The sequence below is a fragment of the Bos indicus genome, chromosome 20 (assembly GCF_029378745.1).
Source record: "Bos indicus isolate NIAB-ARS_2022 breed Sahiwal x Tharparkar chromosome 20, NIAB-ARS_B.indTharparkar_mat_pri_1.0, whole genome shotgun sequence".
In the NCBI taxonomy this organism is placed as follows: Eukaryota; Metazoa; Chordata; class Mammalia; order Artiodactyla; family Bovidae; genus Bos; species Bos indicus.
This window is the reverse complement of record NC_091779.1, coordinates 28,562,004-28,583,634: the sequence shown is the minus strand read 5'-3', so window position 1 is coordinate 28,583,634 and position 21,631 is coordinate 28,562,004. Positions and strand designations below refer to the sequence as shown.

The window sequence follows — 21,631 nt, the reverse complement described above, 5'->3', positions numbered from 1 at the left end:
ATTGGAGCTTCAGTTTCAGTCCACCAGTCCTTCCAATGAATATTCAGGGTTAATTTTTTTAGGATTGACTGGTTTGATCTCCTTGAAGTCCAAGGGACCCTCAAGAGTCTTCTCCAGCACCACAATTCAAAGATGTCAATTCTTCAGTGCACAGCCTTCTTTATGGTCCCACTCTCACATCCGTACATGACAAACAGGAAAAACCATAGCTTTGATTACACGGACCTCTGTTGGAAAAGTAATGTCTCTGCTTTTTAATATGCTATCTAGGTTTGTCATACCTTTTCTTCCAAGGAGCCAGCATCTGTTAATTTCATGGCTGCAGTCACCATCCACAGTGACTTAGAAGCACCAGAAAATAAAATCTGCTGCTGCTACTGCTACTGCTGCTAAGTCGCTTCAGTTGTGTCCGACTCTGTGCGATCCCATAGACGGCAGCCAACCAGGCTCCTCCGTCCCTGGGATTCTCCAGGCAAGAACACTGGAGTGGGTTGCCATTTCCTTCTCCAATGCGTGAAAGTGAAAAGTGAAAGTCAGGTCGCTCGGTCGTGTCCGACTCTTCTCGACCCTATGGACTGCAGCCCACCAGGCTCCTCGGCCCATGGGATTTTCCAGGCAAGAGTACTGGAGTGGGGTGCCATTGCCTTCTCCATAAAATCTGCTACTTTTTCTATTTTTTCCCCATCTATTTTCATGAAGTGATGGGATCAGATACCATGAGCTTAGTTTTCTGAATGTTGTATTTTAAGCCAGCTTTTTCACTCTCCTCTTTCACCTTCATCAGGAGGCTCTTTAGTTTCTCTTCACTTTCTGCCATTAGGATGTATCACTTGCATATCTAAGGTTGTTAATATTTCTCCCAGCAATCTTGATTCCAGGTTGGCAGTCATCCAGCCCAGCATGTTGCATGATGTTCTCTGCATATAAATTAAATAAGCAAGGTGACAATATACAGCCTTGATGTTTACCTTTCCCGATTTTGAATCAGTTCCATGTCTGGTTCTAATTGTTGCTTCTTGACCTGCATACATGTTTCTCAGGAGACAGGTAAGGTGGTCTGGTATTCCCATCTCTTTAAGAATTTTCCACTGTTCGTTATGATTCACACAGTCAAAGGCTTTAATGTAGTCAGTGAAGCAGAAGTAGATTTTTTTTCTGGAATTCTCTTGCTTTTTCGATGATCTAGTGAATGTTGGCAATTTGATCTCTGGTACGTCTACCTTTTCTAAATATTGTACATCTGGAATTTCTTGGTTTACATACTGTTGAAGGCTAACTTGAAGGATTTTAAGCATAATCTTGCTAGCATGTGAAATGAGTACAACTGCGCAGTAGTTTAAACTTTCTTTAGCATGGCTCTTCTTTGGGACTGGAATGAAAACTGACCTTTTCGAGTCATTTGGCCACTGCTGAGGTTTCCAAATTTGCTGGCATATTGAGTGCAGCCCTGTAACAGCATCATCTTTTAGGATTTTAAATAAATCAGCTGGAATTCCATTACCTCCACTAGGTTCATTTGTAGTGATGCTTTCTAATGCCCACTTGAATTCAGACTTCAGAATGTCTGGCTCTAAGTGAATGAACACAACATGGTTATTTGGTTCTTTAAGAACTTTTGTGTACCAGTTCTGTGTATTCTTCCCATCTCGTCTCAATATCTTTTGCTTCTGTTAGGTCCATACTGTTTCTATACTTTATTGCACCCATCTTTGCATGAAATGTTCCCTTGGTATCTCCAGTTTTCTTGAAGAGATCTCTGCTGCTGCTGCTAAGTCACTTCAGTCGTGTCCGACTCTGTGTGACCCCATAGACGGCAGCCCACCAGGCTCCCCCGTCCCTGGGATTCTCCAGGCAAGAACACTGGAGTGGGTTGCCATTTCCTTCTCCAATGCATGAAAGTGAAAAGTGAAAGTGAAGTCACTTAGTCGTGTCCGACTCTTAGTGACCCCATGGACTGCAGCCTACCAGGCTCCTCCGTCCATGGGATTTTCCAGGCAAGAGTACTGGAGTAGGATGCCATTGCCTTCTCCAGAAGAGATCTCTAGTCTTTCCCATTCTATTATTTTCTTCTATTTCATTCCACTGTTCACTGAGGAAGTCTTTCTCATTTCTCCTTGCTATTCTTTGGAATTCTGTATTCAGTTGGGTATAGCTTTCCCTTTCTTCATTGCCTTTTGCTTCTTTTCTTTCTTCAACTATTTGTAAGGTTTCCTCAGACAACCACTTTGCCTTCTTGCATTTCTTCTTTTGGGGGGGATTGTTTTGGTCACTGCCTCCTGTACAATATTATGAACGTCTGTCCATAATTCTTGAGGCACTCTGTCTACCAGATCTGATCCCTTGAATCTATTTGTCACTTCCACTGTATAATCATAAGGGATTTGATTTAGGTCATGCCTGAATGGTTAGTGGTTTTCCCTCCTTTGTCTATTTTATGTCTGATTTTTGCAATAAGGAGCTCATAATCTGTGCCACAGTCAGCCTCAGGTCTAGTTTTTGCTGACCTTATAGAGGTTCTCCATCTTTGGCTGCAAATAATACAGTCAGTCTGATTTTGGTATCAACCATCTGGTAATGTCCATGTGTAGTGTCACCTCTTGTGTTGTGGGAAGTGGGTGTTTGCAATGACCAGTGTCTTCTCTTGGCAAAACTCTGTTAACTTTGCCCGGCTTCATTTTGTATTGCAAGGCCAAGCTTGCCTGTTAGTCCAGGTATCTCTTGACTTACTACTTTTGCATTCCAGTCCCTTATGATGAAAAGGACTTTTTTGTTTGTTTTTGGTGTTAGTTCTAGAAGGTCTTGTAGAACCCTTCAGCTTTGGCATTAGAGGTTGAGGCATAGATGTGTATTACTGTGATACTGAATGGTTTGACTTGGAAATGAACCAAGATAGTTCTGTCATTTTTGAGACTGTACACAAGTACTTCATGTCAAACTCTTTTGTTGACTCTGAGGGCTACTCCATTTCTGCTAAGGGATTCTTGCCCACAGTAGTAGCTATAATAGTCATCTGAATTAAATTCACCCATTCCCATCCATTTTAGTTCACTGAGTCCTGAAATGTCAATGTTCACTCTTGCCATCTCCTGTTTGACCACGTCCATCGTACCTTGATTCATGGACCTAAAATACCAGGTTCCTATGCAGTATTGTTCTTTACAGCATTGGACTTTACTTTCACCACCAGACACATCCATTACTGGGTGTCATTTCCTCTTTGGCCCAGACTCTTCATTCCTCCTGGAGCTATTTATCCTCTTTTTCCCAGTAGCATATTGGACACCTACCGATCTGGAGAAGCTCATCTTCCAATGTCATATATTTTTGCTTTTCATACTGTTCATGGGATTTTCAAGGCAAGAACACTGAAGTTGTTTGCCATTCCCTTCTCCAGTGGACCACGTTTAGTTGTTATGTGATTATATCTTCTTTCCCAACTATATTACAACTCTTTTCAGTACCTGGAAGTAGTTCTTTTTATGTCCTGCCATGTCTTAAAAAAAATAATACTTTTAGTGTGCTCTGTTTTTTACTTGTTTACTTGTTAAAGGCTCACTATAGGCAAAATATATTGTTTTCTGTGTTTTCTCTTTTTTGTAGTAAAATAATGCTATAAAATCCTTAGGTTTGTTTTTTTTCCCCTTAAGCCATCATTGAGTGGAAAGGGTATGACAAGATCCTCAGTTCACTCAGTCGTGTCTGACATTTTGCGACCCCATGGACTGCAGCATGCCAGGCTTCCCTGTCCATCACCATCTCTTGGAGTTTACTCAAACTCATGTCCATAGATACATGATGCCATCCAACCATCTCATCCTCTGTCATTGCCTTTTCCTCCCACCTTCAATCTTTGCCAGCATCAGGGTCTTTTCAAATGAGTCAGTTCTTCGCATCAGATGGCAAAAGTATTGGAGTTTCAGCTTCAGCAACAGTCTTTCCAATAAATATTCAGGACTGATTTCTTTTAGGATGGACTGGTTTGATCTCCTTGCAGTCCAAGGAACTCTCAAGAGTCTTCTCCAACATCATAGTTCAAAAGCATCAATTCTTCAGCTCTCAGCTTTCTTTATAGTCCAACTCTCACATTCATACATGACTACTGGAAAAACCATAACTTTGATTAAATGGACCTTTGTTGAAAAAGTAATGTCTCTGCTTGTTAATATGCTGTCTCAGTTCAATTCAGTTCAGTTGCTCAGTCGTGTCCAACTCTTTGCGACCCCATGAATCGCAGCATGCCAGGCCTCCCTCCATCACCAACTCCCGGAGTTCACCCAAACTCTTGTCCATCAAGTCAGTGATGCCATCCAGCCATCTCATCCTCTGTCATCCCTTTCTCCTCCTGCCCCCAAACCCTCCCAGCATCAGAGTCTTTTCCAATGAGTCAACTCTTCACATGAGGTGGCCAAAGTACTGGAGTTTCAGCTTTAGCATCAGTCCTTCCAAAGAATACCCAGGACTGATCTCCTTTAGAATGGACTGGTTGGATGTCCTTGCAGTCCAAGGGACTCTCAAGAGTCTTCTCCAACACCACACTTCAAAAGCATCAATTCTTTGGTGCTCAGCTTTCTTCACAGTCCAATTTTCACATCCATACTTGACCACCAGAAAAACCATAGCCTTCACTAGACGGACCTTTGTTGGCAAAGTAAGGTCTCTGCTTTTTAATATGCTATCTAGGTTGGTCATAACTTTCCTTCCGAGGAGTAAGCGTCTTTTAATTTCATGGTTGCAGTCACCATCTGCAGTGATTTTGGAGCCCCCCAAAATAAAGTCTACCACTGTTTCCACTGTTTCCCCATCTATTTCCCATGAAGTGAGCGTAACTTTTCTTCCAAGGAGCAAGTATCTTTTAATTTCATGGTTGCAGTCACCATCTGCAGTGATTTTGGAGCCCAAGAAAATAAAGTCTCTCACTGTTGCCATTGTTTCCCCATCTATTTGCCATGAAGTGATGGGACTGGATGCCATGATCTTAGTTTTCTAAATGCTGAGTTTTAAGCCAACTTTTTTACTCTCCTCTTTCACTGTCATCAAAAGGCTCTTTAGTTCTTCTTCACTTTCTGCCATAAGGGTGATGTCATCTGCATATCTGAGGTTATTGATATTTCTCCCAGCAATCTTGATTCCAGCTTCTGCTTCATCCAGTCCAGCATTTCTCATGATGTACTCTGCGTATAAGTTAAATAAGCAGGGTGACAATATACAGCTTTGACGTACGCCTTTCCTGATTTGAAACCAGTCTGTTGTTCCATATCTGGTTCTAACAGTTGCTTCCTGACCTGCATACAGATTTCTCAAGAGGCATGTCAGGTGGTCTGGTATTCCCATGTCTTTCAGAATTTTCCACAATTTGTTGTGATCCACACAGTCAAAGACTTTGGCATAGTCAATAAAACAGAAGTAGATGTTTTTCTGGAATTCTCTTGTTTTTTCGATGATCCAGCAGATGTTGGCAATTTGATCTCTGGTTCCTCTGCCTTTTCTAAATCCAGCTTGAACATCTGTAAGTTCACAATTCATGTACTGTTGAAGCCTAGCTTGGAGAATTTTGAGCATTCCTTTGCTAGGGTGTGAGATGAGTGCAATTGTGCGGTACTTTGAGCATTCTTTGGCATTGCTTTTCTGTGGGATTGGAATTAAAACAGACTTTTTCCAGAACTAACACCCAAAAAAGATGTCTTTTTCATTATAGTGGACTGGAATGCAAAGGTAGGAAGTCAAGAAACACCTGGAGTAACAGGCAAATTTGGCCTTGGAGTACAGAATGAAGCAGGGCAAAGATTAATAGACTTCTGCCAAGAGAATGCACTGATCATAGCAAACACCCTCCACCAACAACACAAGAGAAGACTCTACATTTGGACATCACCAGATGGTCAACACCGAAATCAGATTGATTATATTCTTTGCAGCCAAAGATGGAGAAGCTGTGCTCAGATCATGCGCTCCTTATTGCCAAATTCAGACCTAAATTGAAGAAAGTGGGGAAAACCACTAAACCATTCAGATCAGATCAGATCAGATCAGTTGCTCAGTTGTGTCCGACTCTTTGAGACCCCATGAATCCCAGCACGCCAGGCCTCCCTGTCCATCACCAATCCCAGAGTTCACTCAGACTCACATCCATCGAGTCAGTGATGCCATCCAGCCATCTCATCCTCTGTCGTCTCCTTCTCCTCTTGCCCCCAATCCCTCCCAGCATCAGAGTCTTTTCCAATGAGTCAAGTCTTTGCATGAGGTGGCCAAAGTACTGGAGTTTCAGCTTTAGCACCATTCCTTCCAAAGAAATCCCAGGGCTGATCTCCTTTATAAGGGACTGGTTGGATCCCCTTGCAGTCCAAGGGACTCTCAAAAGTCTTCTTCAACACCACAGTTCAAAAACATCAATTCTTCATCGCTCAGCCTTCTTCACAGTCCAACTCTCACATCCATACATGACCACAAGAAAAACCATAGCCTTGACTAGCCGGACCTTTGTTGGCAAAGTAATGTCTCTGCTTTTGAATATGCTATCTAGGTTGGTCATAGACCATTCAGGTATGACCTAAATCAAATCCCTAAAGAATATACAGTGGAAGTGAGAAATAGATTTAAGGGACTAGATCTGATAGACAGAATGCTTGATGAACTATGGATTGAGGTTCATGACATTGTACAGGAGATAGGGAGCAAGTCCATCCCATGGAAAAAAAATGCAAAAAAGCAAAATGGCTGTCTGAAGAGGCCTTACAAACAGCTGTGAAAAGAAGAGAAGCAAAAAGCAAAGGAGAAAAGGAAAGATATACTCATTTGAATGCAGAGTTCCAAAGAATAGCAAGGAGAGATAAGAAAGCCTTCCTCAGTGATCAATGCAAAGAAATAGAGGAAAACAATAGAATGGGAAAGACTAGAGATCTCTTCAAGAAAATTAGAGATCCCAAGGGAACATTTCATGCAAAGATGGGCACAATAAAGGACAGAAATGGCATGGACCTAACAGAAGCAGAAGATATTAAGAAGAGGTGGCAAGAATACACAGAAGAACTGTACAAAACAGATCTTCATGACCCAGATAACCACGATGGTGTGATCACTCACCTAGAGCCAGATATCTTGGAATGTGAAGTCAAGAGGGCCTTAGAAAGTGTCACTTGAACAAAGCTAGTGGAGGTGATGGAATTCCACTTGAGCTATTTCAAATCCTGAAAGATAATGCTGTGAAAGCGCTGCACTCAATATGCCAGCAAATTTGGAAAACTCAGCAGTGGCCACAGGACTGGAAAAGGTCGGTTTTCATTCCAATCCCAAGAGAGGCAATGCCAAAGAATGCTCAAACTACCACACAATTGCTCTCATCTCACACACTAGCAAAGTAATGCTCAAAATTCTCCAAGCCAGGCTTCAACAATACATGAACTGTGAACTTCCAGATGTTCAAGCTGGATTTAGAAAAAGAGGAACCAGAGATCAAATTGCCAACATCTGCTGGATCATTGGAAAAGCAAAAGAGTTCCAGAAAAGCATCTATTTCTGCTTTATTGACTATGCCAAAGCCTTTGACTGTGTGTATCACAATAAGCTGTGGGAAATTCTGAAAGAGATGGGAATACCAGACCACCTGACCTACCTCTTGAGAAATCTGTATGCAGGTCAAGAAGCAACAGTTAGAACCAGACATGGAAAAACAGACTGGTTCCAAATAGGAAAAGGAGTACATCAAGGCTGTATATTCTCATCCTGCTTATTTAACTTATATGCAGAGTACATCATGAGAAATGCTGGGCTGGAAGAAGCACAAGCTGGAATCAAGATTGCCAGGAGAAATATCAATAACCTCAGATATGCAGATGACATCACCCTTATGGCAGAAGTGAAGAAGAACTAAAGAGCCTCTTGATGAAAGTGAAATAGTAGAGTGAAAAAGTTGGCTTAAAGCTCAACAATCAGGAAACAAAGATCATGGCATCTGGTCCCATCACTTCATGACAAATAGATGGGGAAACAGTGGAAACAGTGGCAGACTTTATTTTGGGGGGCTCCAAAATCACTGCATATGGTGACTACAGCCATGAAATTAAAAGATGCTTACTCCTTGGAAGGAAAGTTATGACCAACCTAGATAGCATATTCAAAAGCAGAGACATTACTTTGCCAACAAAGGTCCATCTAGTCAAGGCTTGATTTTTCCAATGGTCATGTGCGGATGTTAAGAGCTGGACTATAAAGAAAGCTGAGCACTGAAGAACTGATGCTCTTGAACTGTGGTGTTGGAGAAGACTCTTGAGAGTCCCTTGTACTGCAAGGAGATCCAACCAGTGCATCCTAAAGATCAGTCCTGAATGTTCATTTGAAGGACCGATGTTGAAGCTGAAACTCCAATACTTTGGCTACCTGATGCGAAGAACTGACTCTTTTGAAAAGACCCTGATGCTGGGAAAGATTGAAGGCAGGAGGAGAAGGGGACAATAGAGGATGAGATGGTTGGATGGCATCACCGACTCAGTGGACATGAGTTTGCATAAACTCCGGGAGTTGGTGACGGACAGGGTGGCCTGGCGTGCTGCAGTCCATTGGGTCACAAAGAATCAGACATTATTGAGAGACTGAACTGACTGAACTGAACTGATATTTGTTATTTTCTTGTACAAGGGGTATCACCTAGCTTAAGGTCATAGACCTACATATGCCTTGGGAAAACATTTTGGTTTGTGCACAAGCAGCGTTTTGAACTTGTGCTGACCTGGCATTTCAAGGTCCACACTGTTCTTCCTTAGTTTATCAGTGAGAACCGCAACTGATCTACCTGACATACTTTTATCTGGGTTATGCTGTATTGCTATATTTTGCTTTTATTTTTTTCTCATGGTGAGTTTCTCGTGGCTTAGCCAGAGCAACAGACAGCTAACTATTAACCCCTGCACCAAGTGTATCTTTAACTCCCTTCTAGCAGGATCCCCAAACCAGTCACAGCATGCCATTCGATCTGTGAGAAAGTATGATGCATGAGAAGTTAGAGTAGAAATAGATGGCCCTATTAAGTAGTTTCAGTCATAAACCTTACTTTAGCAGATTTTACAAAATAATCATACAGAAAATGCACATAATACTATATCCCAGTCCCAGAGCCTTAGAATGCATCTGTATGAGTCACAGATCTGACTTCCCCTTCTAACCAGACTTGCCTATTACTGGGATTGGAGGAAGTGTCTGTATTTGATATGAGTAGAAGTTATATTAGGGCTTCCCAGGTGGCTCAGTGGTAAAGAACCAATGTAGGCCACTCAAGAAATGTGGTTCGACCCCTTAGTCAGGAAGATCCCTTAGAGTAGGAAATGGCAACACACTCCAGTTTTCTTGCCGGGAAAATTCCATAGACAGAGGAGTCTGGCAGGTTACAGTCTCTGGGGATGCAAAAAGTTAGACATGAATGAATGACTGAGCACAAAGGAGTATCTGCTTTTGTTTCAAACAATAATTATGAAGAAGAGTTGCCTGTTGGATAGGGCTGGTGTGAATATTTGACATTTTTAGGACTTAATGTATTTTGCAAACTCTTCTGTATTTGGGAAAATTAACACTATGAATCTTGCTTGCCTCCCTTCATTGAGGTCAGAACTCAAATACTAACTTCTCCTGCAGCTAGCACTCAGGTACGTATCCTTGCATTTGAACTACCCAGGTGAGTGAGACTGATTCAGAGATAAACAGGGTGGCATTCCTGCTTTTGCAGGGCAGCGCTCCCATCTGGCTGGTGTAGGTGGCAGCAGGAATTTCAAGAGCAAATTCCTGATGCATAGACAGCATCAGTGATGGAGGCAGTGGTGGATGTGGGCCATTGGGTTCTGGTGCTTCATGTTTGATGGAGGAGGTGTCAGTGGGGTTCATATCAGACCAGTGTACTGCATGCCCTTTGGTGTTCCTGAAAGTGTATCCTTGAGTCTGTTTCTTCAACAATCCACAGTAGTACCTATTAAACTTTAAGAGGTTATTTTTCTGATTAAACTAGCCAGACTGGATTTTGTTGTTTGCAATGTTTATGCATAACATAAAAATGCTATGCATAAAGATGTTGAACTTGACTTATCACTTTTTATAAAGAAGTAAAAATTCAATTGTAAATGCATAGCTTTTCAATTGTCAGATTGGCAAAGATCAAGGATCTGATTTGTTGGCATTACTATAGGGAAACAAACCCTTTCATTGCTGAGAATATAAACGAATGATTTTGAAGAAAAACAATGGTACAGTATTTATCAAAGTATAAAACACAAATATCTTTTGATGAAGAAATATTATTTCCATGATTATATTCTACATATACACCCTTGTATGAGCCACTAAAGAAATGTACAATGATATTGATTTTTAAGCTGCTTGTAAATGGAAGTATTAAGACAAGATAGATGCAGTCAAGCAAGACGTAGTAAATACATAGTTGAGGATTCACAGAATAGAACATTTACCTGTTTAAAGGAGAAAGCTCTATAAGAATGAAACAGATATACTGTTAAAATAGAAAAGCTAGGTGTGCGACAGTGGGCATGGAATGTCATCATCTATATGAAAAGAAATAGGCATTCAGAAATATTTTACATAGATTTGGAAAATTCCTGAAGAAGGCAGCACAAATAACCATCATTTCTGGGGAGGGAATCTGGGTTGAGGGACATGCCAAGAGATGGTTACTTTTCAGAGAATGTGTGTCGCTTTTGAGTATTTTATTTTATTTGGCTACTCCAGGTCTTAGTTGTGGCATGCGAGATCTAGTTCCCCGATCAGGGGTTGAACCTGGGTCCCCTGCATTGGGAGCTCAGACTCTTCGTCACTGGACCCCCAGGGACACTCCAGGAGGTTTTTTTCTTTAGTTCAACTCTGTGACAACTGTGTATTGCACATTGTGGTACATGGGACGCAAAGGTAAACCACACACTGTTTCCATATTTAGGGAGCTAAATAACATAAACAGGTGATTGCTGTTGTTCAGTCATTCAGTTGTATCCGATTCTTTGTGACCCCATGGACTGAAGCACACCAGGTTTCCCTGTCCTTCGCCACATCCTGGAGCATGCTCAAACTCATGTCCATTGAGTCAGGGATGCCATCGAACCATCTCATCCTCAGTTGGCCCCGTCTTCTCCTGCCTTCAATCTTTGCCAGCATCAGTGTCTTTTCCAATGAGTTGGCTCTGTGCATCAGATGGCCAAAGTATTGGAACTTCAGCTTCAGCATCAGCACTTCCAATGAATATTCAGGACTGATTTCCTTTAGGATTGACTGGTTTGATCTCCTTGCATTCCTAGGGACTCTCAAAAGTCTTCTCCAACACCTCAGTTCAAGGGCATAATTTCTTTGGTGCTCAGCCTGCGATTAGGGTGTACACAGATGCAGTGGGAGCCAGAGTAGAAGCTCTTGAAATGCACAAAGGGAATTTTCTGGAGTAAAAGGCACATAGAAATTGAAGGGAGAATTAGGCAGTAGAGCTATAAGCAAAACTATTCCAAGCTTTACAAAAAAAAAAGAATCAGATATTAATTTAGTTAGGTACATAAAATAATCAACTTCAGGGGAATTATAAGCATTTTAGGATGAGCATAGTTTGGGTGGAGGAAGATGTGGAAAAATAAATTAAAAAGTTATTTAATGTCCTTAGATATTGGATATTATCCTTACAGAATTTTGCCAACAAGTTCTCATGACTTGTATTTGTATTTTTGCTTGTTTTCTATTAATGGGAAGTAGCAAATTCCATCTTTATATTTAGTACTTTACATACTAATGTCTGATATAATGCCTTTCTCCAATACAATCTTAAAACTAAATATTATTTTCAAAAGGAGCTAAGCCATGCCATATTTCCATTTTCATTTTTGCAGTTTCCTAGGATCTATTTCAAATCCTAAAAGATGATGCTGTGAAAGTGCTGCACTCAATATGTCAGCAAATTTGGAAAACTCAGCAGTTCAACTTCAGCTTCTTCAGCGTTACTGATCAGGGCTTAGACTTGGATTACTGTGATATTTTGAAATAGTCAAAGAATGTTTTTTGAACTATTCAAAGAGAGTTTGAAGTAATCAATAAAATGGGAGGCATGACTGGGGACACAGGAGGCTGACTTCATCATACCACAACAGATACTTTCTGCTTACAAAGATACTAAATAAAAGTTGCTTGGCTCCAAGGAATGGGGCTCTTGATCCAAGAGGGCTTGAGTCCCCCAGTCCCATCTTTAAAACTTTAATTCTGTCTCTAGTTTGTTTTCCCCAAACTGTGCATCGACCACTTTTGATCCCTGCCTGCTGAGCTGGTTCCAGCAAGTGGCACCCAACATGGGGCTGAAAAGTGAAGGATTGTGGAGAACGAAACTGCAGGTGAAATATCAATATCGGCTCACGGTCCTGAAGAAGAGGGATGAGGCCTCAGAAAATCCCCCTTTGCGGTAAGTAATGCTCTCTCAGGTATTGAAACTGGAGTTAAGCATGGGAAATTCAGAAAGCTTGGAACAGTAGTGGCCATATAAATGCCTCTTGCAGCAGGTTCTAAAAGCAGGAGGAACAAAAATAAGTAAGGGCTGGCTACTGGAGCTTTTGCAAACCATTGAGAAACACTGCTCATGGTTCCCTTCTCTGAGTATTTGAGATTTAGGGCCATGGAAGAAGGTAGGTAGTGAATTAGAGAAACTTCTTTGCAAGGGAGTGCCCTTGCCTGTATCTATCTGGTCTACTTGGACACTGAGAAAATCTATTTTAGAACCTCTTCAGACTCCAGAAAACTCAGAGGGAGTGAGGATGAATGTGAATCCCCATCAGAGGGAAGACCTGAATATCCAAAGCCAGCAGGGATAGAACAAAAAACACAGGAGGCTCTTAAAAGTACAGTTCCTTCTGTGCTTTTGCAGAGGATGAATTTCCTCTACCTCCACTTCCTCCTCCTCCTGTCTTAACCAATGGAGTGACGTCAGCTTTTCCTTCTTTGCCACGGGCAACAGTTCTGTCATCCCTCCAGAAAGGTATTTGGTGGGCTGACTTGGAGGCTATGACTATGACATTTCCAATGACAATACATGAATGAGTAGCTCCTAATAATAATTAGGATAATTATTGTTATCCTAATAATCCTAATGGGGTGTATGAGACTGTACACAAGCAGATTCCCTTCAAAATACTAAATGAACTTAAGCAAACTGTTCAAAATTATGGAGTAAATTCTCCTTTTACTGTGGAAATAGTGCAGGGACTAGCTGAGGGTTCCCATTTGATTATGGTGTCTCATGACCAAGCCAGATAGATCCCCATCTCTTTAGATCAATTGACAGGCAGTGGAAATTGGGGGAGGACTCAAGATCAAGTGCTTACGGAAGATCAGGCTATAGAACAGGAGAGGTGATACTGCATAAGAGCCTGGGAGAAAATAGAGGTTAAAGGACAGGCTTTCCTTACTTTGAGAGAAGACTTTACCTCCCCAGAAAGACAATCCCTGCTGGGACAACATCTTATTAGTCAGGCTACCCCTGTCATCAGAGCGATTTTGAACATTCTCTGGTTTAATTTTTAACTATGAAACTATGACTACAAAAAGAGAGAGATGACATTTTTGACACTGAATGGCCATGATATTATTTAGACTCCAGAGAACACTGGTTAAAATAAAATCTTTATTTGAAATTGCAAAACCAGTTCTCCTTGCATGTGCAATTAGAAAAAAAGTTGGCTTATTAAAATACTTTGTTGGAGCTCCATTCCTGAGAAACAAAAACAGGTCTGGGAAAAAACCTAAAGTTAACTCACATCATGTCCTTGGGATAAACAGCCCACTCTGTCTGGGACTCCAGCCATTAACAAATTGGGAGAACTCAAACCAAGAAAAAAAGAAGGCACAAAGACATTTTAAATATCAAGCAGAAAACTATGAGATCTCTGTCTATACGTCTGTCTAAATTGATATGTGACTCACGGTGTGTATTTGTCCTTGGACAAAATTACTAAAGGCCGATTCGTCAATGAGCTCTATTTAATTGGCCTAAAGAGAAGTAAACACGAATCAAACAATTCTAAATTCCAAAAAATTAAAGTAAAATGAATTTCAGGCTTGTGTGAACTAGGAAATATTCACTACTGGATTGATAGCTGGTATTAATGTGTGTTTACTGATCTAATTCACATAGACATTGTGAAGATAATTTTGCAAATGATATAGCTGTGGGTGATTTATATTTACCAGTCTACAGAACGATGATATAAAGTACAGTTTGTGGTTGCTGAAGGAAAGTAGGACATGTACGTTCAATAAAAAGGTATAAGGATGAAATTACTTTCTATTAAGGAAAAAGGAAATAAATCTGAACTTATAGGTGGCTGTTCTCTGAATGGGCAAATAAAGTGATGAATCCAGAAGTGTAAAAAAGGTCTGTGGCAAGTGGAAGAGAATTTTGTGCGTGATACAAGTTTATTAAGACATTACACTGCCTTTGAAATCTTTCATTGTCACTTTGACTAGGTGAATGACTATTGTTTCACAATGAATATAAGCTGGTACCAATCTGGAATTTGGTTTTCTCTTCCTGTTAAAAAAACAAAATCTTCTTGGAGTATAGCTTTTGATTACAGACTATGTAAATGTATTAGTCTTTAAGTGATTCATACTTGCTTTTAAAATCGTTGTTACTTTGATAAAATAAATGAGTGTTATTTCACAATGATCTATAGCACACATAGACAAAGCTCATTCTGCCTCTACAAAATTAACGCCTCATCAGGAAATTTAAAATGGATAAATAATGGCTATAAACCAAACAGTCAGGGCTACGGGAGGTCCAAGATGGCCACTTGGCTTTTCCTGGCTCCCTGACAAACCTCACTTTATTTGATAGTATAAAGCCTTTCCTGGCTGTAGGGTTAATATCTCACAGTGGGGAAAAAAAAATGGTTAAAATACATTTTCTGCAATCTCCAGTGATCAGGGAACCCACTTTGCTGGTCAAGTCAAGTACAGACACTGCAAAAACTTCATGAGCATCTTGGAGACCATTACTTTCACTGACGTCCTTTGTCGTCAGGCAAGGACCACAAACCAAAGGATTGGTTTCATGAGATTGAACAGGCTGCAAAATATGACTACAGTCTTCATGATTTTTTTGTCTGACGTGTTATTGGCTTCTAATCTTTGTTTTCAGATATAAAGAAACTCTTGTCCTCAAGTCACTGATGGTTTAAAACAATTTAGTGATTTACACCTGTGAGTAAAATTAAAACATTTTTCTTTTCCTCTCTACCTCATCCCTCCAGAAATTGGAGACATTTGGGTTCTGAACAGCCTCATCATGGTACAAAAAAGATTGTCTCCAGACATATACAAAAACCTCAGAGTATACTGGGGAGCTCTAAAAAAAAAAAAAATCCACCCAACTGATGTCAGGTCTATAACATCTAATATGTTTCATTGAATCTTAAGTTCTAGTTTTGTTAATTAATGTCCATATGACTCACTTGTTAAATTGTGGTTATGTTACATTGCTAAGAGGCTTCATTAAATTAAATTAAGAAGGACATTCATTAATTTAAGTTAAAAATATCCTTCACTGAAAAGGACACTGTAAGTTTGTTTCTAAAGCTTATCTCAGTACCAGTCTTTGAATAAAGATCAGATGCTCTGCAACCAGAAAATTAGCAACTAGATATAGTCATTTAATAAACTAAGTCAGATGACTTAAAAATGTCACTGGGCTATACCTAATAAAAGTTCTTGACTCAAGTTCTTACTTATGATTTTACTATTACTGCTAACTAAGTTGTTTTCTGTATTGCCTGTTTCAAGAATTGTTGTCCGTTACATTAGGTGCCCAATATGCTACTAGAGATCAATGGAGAAGTAACTCCAGAAAGAATGAAAGGATAGAGCCAAAGCAATAACACCCAGTTGTGGATGTGACAGAAACAACACCCAGTTGTGGATGTGGTGATAGAAGCAAGGTCCGATGCTGTAAAGAACAATATTGCATAGGAACCTGGAATGTTAGGTCCATGAATCAAGACAAATTGGAAGTGGTCAAACAGGAGATGGCAAGAGTGAACGTTAACATTCTAGGAATCAGCAAATTAAGATGGACTGGAATGGGTGAATTTAACTCAGATGACCATTGTATCTACTACTGTGGGCAGGAACCCCTTAGAAGAAATGGAGTAGCCATCATAATCAATAAGAGTCTGAAATGCAGTACTTGGATACAATCTCAAAAACGACAGAATGATCTCTGTTGGTTTCCAAGGCAATTCATTCAATATCACGGTAATCCAAGTCTATGCCCCAACCAGTAACCCTGAAGAAGCTGAAGTTGAACAGTTCTATGAAGACCTACAAGACCTATTAGAACTAACACCCAAAAAAGATGTCCTTTTCATTATAGGGGACTGGAATGCAAAGGTAGGAAGTCAAAAAACACCTGGAGTAACAGGCAAATTTGACCTTGGAATATGGAATGAAGCAGGGCAAAGACTAATAGAGTTTTACCAAGAGAATGCACTGATCATAGCAAACACCCTCTTCCAACAACACGAGAGAAGACTCTACACATGGACATCACCAGATGGTCAACACCGAAATCAGATTGATTATATTCTTTGCAGCCAAAGATGGAGAAGCTCTATACAGTCAGCAAAAACAAGACCGGGAGCTGACTGAGGCTCAGATCATGAGCTTCTTATTGCCAAATTCAGACTTAAATTGAAGAAAGTGGGGAAAACCACTAGACCATTCAGGTATGACCTAAATCAAATCCTTTATGATTATACAGTGGAAGTGAGAAATAGATTTAATGGACTAGATCTGATAGACAGAGTGCCTGATGAACTATGGACAGAGATTCATGACATTGTACAGGAGACAAGGAGCAAGACCATCCTCAACAAAAAGAAATACCAAAAATCAAAATGGCTGTCTGAAGAGGCCTTATAAACAGCTGTGAAAAGAAGAGAAGCAAAAAGCAAAGAAGAAAAGGAAAGATATACTCATTTGAATGCAGAGTTCCAAAGAATAGCAAGGAGAGATAAGAAAGCCTTCCTCAGTGATCAATGCAAAGAAATAGAGGAAAACAATAGAATGGGAAAGACTAGAGATCTCTTCAAGAAAATTAGAGATCCCAAGGGAACATTTCATGCAAAAATGGGCACAATAAAGGACAGAAATGGCATGGGCCTAACAGAAGCAGAAGATATTAAGAAGAGGTGGCAAGAATACACAGAAGAACTGTACAAAAAAGATCTTCATGATCCAGATAATCACAATGGTGAGATCATTCACCTAGAGCCAGACATCCTGGAATGTGAAGTCAAGAGGGCCTTAGAAAGTGTCACTTGAACAAAGCTAGTGGAGGTGATGGAATTCCACTTGAGCTATTTCAAATCCTGAAAGATAATGCTGTGAAAGCACTGCACTCAATATGCCAGCAAATTTGGAAAGCTCAGCAGTGGCCAGAGGACTGGAAAAGGTCAGGTTTCATTCCAATCCCAAAGAAAGGCAATGGCAAAGAATGCTCAAAGTACTGCACAATTGCACTCATCTCACACACTAGCAAAGTAATGCTCAAAATTCTCCAAGCTAGGCTACAACAATACATGAACCATGTATTGTTGTTCAAGCTAGTTTTAGAAAAGGCAGAAGAACCAGAGATCAAATTGCCAACATTCACTGGATCATTGAAAAAGCAGTAAAAACATTGAAAAAGCTGAAACCCCAATATTTTGGCCACCTGATGTGAAGAACTGACTCATCTGAAAAGACCCTGACGTTGGGAAAGCTTGAAGGCAGGAGGAGAAGGGGACGACAGAGGATGAGATGCTTAGATGGCATCACTGACTTGACGGACGTGAGTCTGAGTGAACTCCGGGAGTTGGTGATGGACAGGGAGGCCTGGCATGCTGTGGTTCATGAGGTCACAAAGAGTTGGACACGACTGAGTGACTGAACTGAACTGAACATTATCAAATGTGTGACTGAGCCATTGATATAATGAAGGTATACAATTCCATGTGAAATCCATAGTTATAATGGATGTAACTCATATATTTTCCTTTGGTTAGCCCTCTTATGTATATATGAAAATTGATACATTCTCTCATTTTATATGGACCACTACTCAATCCAGTGAGACTAAAAAAGACATAAAAATGTCTTTTTTATCTGTACAAAGACATTTATATGCTTTATCTGTACATTTATATGCTTTTATCTGTACAAATACATTTATATGCTTGTTTGCTGTTATAAAACTACCAAAAACTAAAAATGATAATGGCCCTGCTTATACCAGTAGAACATTCCAACAATTTCTTAAAATTTGGTTTATAAAACATTCTACTGGCCTTCCCTAAAATCCACAAGGACAGGCCATAATGGAGACAGCTAATCAATCACTTAAACATATGATACAAAAACAAAAAGGGGGATATGCCATGGGACAATAAACAATATTGAATAAAGCTTTATTTACTCCTAATTTTTTGAATATTTTGACACAAATTATGGAAACTTCAGCTGAGTGACATTTTCAGGCTACATCCACAAATACAACTAAGCCTGTGATTTGGTGGCAAGATCCACTAACAAATACTTGGTCACTGGGGAAGTTAATTACATGGGGAAGAGGGTTTGCTTGTATCTCCCTAGGAGAAAGTCTAGAACCTGTGTGGATTCCAGCTTGTAGAGTAAAACCGAGCAGAAACAACCAGTGACTCCAGGCAACCTCATCATGGTTATGCTTGTCCTGATAACCATCGCAGTGAATATACCCCTGGCTTCAGCAGAAGCAAAGAATTATACCTATTGGGCATATGTACCTAATCCCCTGTTACTAAGACCTGTTAATTGAGGTGAAGGATCTATCCCTGTTTATGTTAATGACTCCTCCTGGTCCAGAAGACAAGCATTGCCCATTCATCAAAAGGAAGAGGGGACCTCCTTTATTTTATTTTTTTATATAAATTTATTTATTTTAACTGGAGGTTAATTACTTTACAATATTGTATTGGTTTTGCCATATATCAACATGAATCTGCTACAGGTGCATATGTGTTCCCCATCCTAAACCCCCCTCCCTCCTCCCTCCCTGTACCATCCCTCTGGGTCGTCCCAGTGCACCAGCCCCAAGCATCCAGTATCATGCATTGAACCTGGACTGGCGATTCGTTTCATATATGATATTATACATGTTTCAATGCCATTCTCCCAATTCATCCCACCCTCTCCCTCTCCCACAGAGTCCAAAAGACTGTTCTATTAATCTGTGTCTCTTTTGCGGTCTCGCATACAGGGTTATCATTACCATCTTTCTAAATTCCATATATATATGCTTTAGTATACTGTATTTGTATTTTTCTTTCTGGCTTACTTCACTGTGTATAATAGGCTCGAGTTTCATCCACCTCATTAGAACTGATTCAAATGTATCCTTTTCAATGGCTGCATAATACTCCATTTAATAGTACTTTGGGTTATGACACTTAGCCTCTTTGCCTGGGTGCTTACCAGGGCTATCTTAATCTATCAATGCAGGCTTTGCTTTCTGTAAATTCTTTGAATAGAATTCACACTAAGGCTCAACTGTATTTACTAGATTGAGCTTTGGATATCAAGAGACTGATCAAAGTAATCTAACTAAGCCAGATAGACCCTTATGTGAGAACAGACACATATGGGCCAACTGACAAGATCAAATACACTGGGATAATTGTCACGGAATTGAGGGGTGATATTACTTAGTGGTTCCCATGGAATTGTCTGGGACTAGTCTCCTAAGGGGTATGCAGTCTCTAATTGCTCAAACCATAACTCATCCTGCAATCCTTATAAAGAGGTGCACTGGCATGTGTCTGTATATAAGCACACTAATATTACTGCACATTCAGAATATCCCATTATCTGACATGGCAGTGGCATGTCTCTGCCACAGCCACAGCTCGAATTGCTGCTGCTGCTGCTGCTAAGTCACTTCAGTTGTGTCCGACTCGGTGCGACCCCATAGACGGCAGCCCGCCAGGCTCTCCCCTGTCCCTGGGATTCTCCAGGCAAGAACACTGGACTGGGTTGCCATTTCCTTCTCCAATGCATGAAAGTGAAAAGTGAAAGTGAAGTCGCTCAGTTGTGTCCGACTCTTGGTAACCCCATGGACTGCAGCCTACCAGGCTCTTCCATCCATGGGATTTTCCAGGCAAGAGTACCGGAGTGGGTTGCTGTTGCCTTCTCCACAGCTCAAATTAGGTAGGGCTCCAACACAAATATGAAAATTGGTCATAAGCCTGAAAAAATATCAAATTTGCTATGGAAATTATTCTCATTCCACAAATTAAACTTTGACATTCAATACATCAGCAAATTGGACATTTTATACTCAAGCTTGTGTTGATGAAAGTGAAAGAAGAGAGTGAAAAAGTTGGCTTAAAACTCACCATTCAGAAAACTAAGATCATGGCATCTGGTCCTGCGGGGAGCGAGCTCCGCCTCTGGCAAAGGTCATGAGGAAGGAGGCTTGGCATACGCAAAGGCGGGATCAAGCCTCAGGAGTCTCCCTGGAAATTCTCGAGCAATCTACCCCCAAAACCAGAGTCTGCCTACTTTCTGCTTTGTGCTTTCACCTACACCTCTGACTTTACGGGGGGCTGTCCCCCACTACCTCTCTGAAAAAAGTTAGCTTACAGCTCCAGTTAATAATTCCTGGGTGTGACAGTGTTTAACCTACAAACTCCTTTGGAAATCCTCTAGCCTGCCTGAATAGGTTTTTCCGGCCACATGTGATTGTTCAGAGCCTCCCAACTGTGAGAGGCAGGAGATGTTCTAAACTGTCTAAACACAGATTCTTTTGAGTAGTTAAAAGATTGATTAGAAATTGTATTGGTGAAGGGATTTTCACTTGTTGGGCCAATGTTTGCTGCTAAGTCTCCATATCCCTTACCTGCTGTGTCCCTGGCAGTGTATTGGTTAATATAATTGGTGTAAATAGTAGCTTTAATGTTTGTAACCTGGGACCCTTGAGTTAATTCTTTTTCTTGTTGTAGCCCACCACACCTTTGCTCTGTAGGAATGCAACTTTATCTAATGCTTTTGGAGGGTGGCTCCTGACCAATCACCTTTAGAGAAAAATAAGTTTTCTGAAGAAAAGGTCTTAAAATGTTAACAGGCCTCCGGGCCAGAAGATGATGCAAATCACCTAAGCTTTTGCATATGATAAGTTTGCAGGAAGAAAGCCTGGCTTGCTGCCTGACTCTACCCCTTCCCCCATTATCCTCTATGCATAACTTAAGGTATAAAAACTACTTTGGAAAATAAAGTGCGGGCCTTGTTCACCGAAACTTGGTCTCACCATGTCGTTCTTTCTCTTACCTTCTGGCTGAATTATTCAGCCTCTTTTCTCCACTGAATTTCCTCACTGAGCTATCCTTATTTCAGCCTCTTTTCTCCACTGAATTTCTTCACTGAGCTATCCTCATTCTATTACTCTTTATATCCTTAATTAACATTTAATTAAGCAATTGTTTCCTGATCTTCGCCTACGCCGTCTCTCCTTCGAATACCCTGGATCAGCCGGGGCTGGTCCCCGGCATGGTCCTATCACTTCAAGGCAAAAGAAATGGGGAAATAGTGGAAACAGTGACAGATTTTATTT

At 40.6% G+C, this 21,631-nt stretch overlaps 1 protein-coding gene and 1 long non-coding RNA gene across 2 annotated transcripts in view; one reads left to right on the top strand and one right to left on the bottom strand.

Annotated features, from left to right (window-relative positions):
- EMB (embigin) overlaps positions 1–21,631 on the bottom strand; it is a 166,432-nt gene that overhangs the window by 103,230 nt on the left and 41,571 nt on the right. The window lies entirely within an intron of this gene.
- Positions 557–21,317, top strand: LOC139178009 (uncharacterized). The gene is made up of 3 exons (XR_011562433.1): positions 557–12,418; positions 15,152–15,213; positions 15,814–21,317. It is a non-coding gene; the product is annotated as an uncharacterized lncRNA (long non-coding RNA).